Consider the following 2500-nt stretch of genomic DNA (forward strand, 5'->3'; position numbering starts at 1 on the left):
ATCTAACTCAAAATACTTTGCAGACATATATTGCAAAAAGTAATTCATTTTTGAAAGAGTAGTTTTGTGGTTCTCCTCCATGCCAAACAGTGCTCAGTACAGCATTATTTCTTTTGTTGAATGAGGTATTCAATGTGTTTACCTCTGCTATTTTTCTGAAAGAAAATGTTTGTCAGGAACTGTTATACAGTATATTGTAAATAAATATTGTTATCTCATGAACCACAGTTGAGACGCCATCCTAGTCAAACAGCGTGTGTAGCACATAAATATGTGTGTTAGCGTATGTTTTTTGTGTAGGAAAGTATTATTTTCGTTCCAATACAGAGTAAAGAGTCCATGACAGAAATGTAAGTTCAAGATTTTTGAGTTTATTCTTTCGCAGGTAGTTATTTTTTGTGTGTGGTTTAAACTGTTTTATTCAACGTTTGTGCATTATTTACAAAAAACGCATATTGAGTAAACAACAACAAGCATAATGCTTATAGTGGTGTTTACAGTTTTCTAGAAAATTACATATAAATGGCGGCTATTGTACAGTTTAAATGAAAAGCAAGCAAACATGAAAGGAAAATTGAATGAAAATTGTACATCAAAACTAAAATCCGTTTAAGAATACATATACGCAGGTAGTTATGTCTGAAAGCAATCGTTGGACAGATGATGGTTGACCCTAGCTGAGTCATCTTCTTGTGTTAAAATGCCAAAGTAATCCAAGATAATTTTCTCTTCTTCTTCTTCTTCTTCTTCTTCTTCTTCTTCTTCTTCTCCTTTGGACAATTTCTAATCAGTACTCAGAGAAAATAGGATTAATTGCCAGATCAACAGAGTCATTTTGTTAACATCGAAGTTTGCAGAGATATTTTTATATAATTTAGTATTTGTATTGTACTTTTGTCGTCCGTGCTTTACATTTTGATAACACGTGTACGTCAAAAAATGATGGTTGGATACTGAACCAATCGCTTGTCTTGTTACGTTCTTGAGCAGATCGATTGGCATAGCAACCAGTATCGGGATGCGCAGTATCGACACTCTGTAATTTCGAGGTCCGACCAATGAAATGAAAGAGCTTCGAGTCTGCGCATCTCGATACTGGTAGTCTCGAGACTATAGTCTCGATACTCATTCTCGATACTACTGGGCCTTTTGGCGCACTAGGGTGCTGTTCATCCTCGAGATCAGAGTTTAACCAATCGTTTTGTAGACACTCGATACTGAACTAGGGCGGCATAGCAACCATCCTCGATAACACGGATTGGTTCATTTCCATACTCGATACTCGCAGTATCGAGATCAGACCAATGAAATGAAGGAGTATCGAGTCTGCGCATCTCGATACTGCGAGTATCGATACTCCCAGTATCGAGGGTCGATCTCGAGAACGTGGGCCTTTTGGCGTTCCATAAAGCAAGCGTTCAAAGAGTGTTAAACCTGAAACGGTCCTTTTTATTTTGCCGACTGCCACCCGGGTTGGGACCTAGGATGGTCTCATCGGGCAGCATTTGAGCAGTAGACGAAGGTGATGATTGAATCGTTTTGTTTAAACGTCACTCAGTAAACACATCGGCCACATTAGTCTAAAGGATACAGACGAAATCTCAAAATCACATGCAAAAACGGGCAAGGGGAAATAGTACGTTATCTGCAAGGGAGCTCACCCTGAACTCAGTGTGTCTATGCCTCTTACAGACTAACGTGTTTTTTTGAAAAAAGAAAGCACACTAGAAGAAAAAGAAAGAACATGATTGTATTTCTTCACAGACATATGGCTCCATTTTGTTTAACCACCTCCCCCTGTCCTTGCTAGGCACAGGCGTTCGGTACTAAATGCTGTTCTACTTAAATTTGCAAAACTTCATGTAGAGTAACTAAGATACTGTATTTAGTTTCCTATTGCTATCGCCTGCGTTACACCTGGTCTAAAGCTTAGGCAGATAAGGACGGGACAGTTACATACGTTACCCACACTGTTCTTCCTGCAGTGACCTCGCAGATCTGTTATCCGTACAGTTGACCCGAAGAGAAATAAGGAATAAGGGATAAACTAAAGAAGAAGAACAAGTCGCGTAAGGCGAAAATACAATATTTAGTGAAGTAGCTGTCGAACTCACAGAATGAAACTGAACGCAATGCCATTTTTCAGCAAGACCGTATACTCGTAGCATCGTCAGTCCACCGCTCATGGCAAAGGCAGTGAAATTGACAAGAAGAGCGGGGTAGTAGTTGCGCTAAGAAGGATAGCACGCTTTTCTGTCCCTCTCTTTGTTTTAACTTTCTGAGCGTGTTTTTAATCCAAACATATCATATCTATATGTTTTTGGAATCAGGAACCGACAAGGAATAAGATGAAAGTGTTTTTAAATTGATTTGGACAATTTAATTTTGATAATAATTTTTATATATTTAATTTTCAGAGCTTGTTTTTAATCCGAATATAACATATTTATATGTTTTTGGAATCAGCAAATAATGGAGAATAAGATAAACGTAAATTTGG

At 38.0% G+C, this 2500-nt stretch overlaps 1 protein-coding gene across 1 annotated transcript in view; it reads left to right on the plus strand.

The window, feature by feature from the left end:
- The window catches only part of LOC138969492 (uncharacterized), a 15634-nt gene extending 15280 nt beyond the window's left edge, over window positions 1-354 (plus strand). The window contains exon 7 of the mRNA XM_070342295.1: window positions 1-354. This exon is cut by the window's left edge and continues 789 nt beyond it. The gene's annotated coding sequence lies outside the window, so the exon portion shown is untranslated.
- The last annotated feature ends 2146 nt before the right edge of the window (window positions 355-2500 follow it).

Source organism: Littorina saxatilis, linkage group LG6 (assembly GCF_037325665.1).
Source record: "Littorina saxatilis isolate snail1 linkage group LG6, US_GU_Lsax_2.0, whole genome shotgun sequence".
NCBI classification, from domain to species: Eukaryota; Metazoa; Mollusca; class Gastropoda; order Littorinimorpha; family Littorinidae; genus Littorina; species Littorina saxatilis.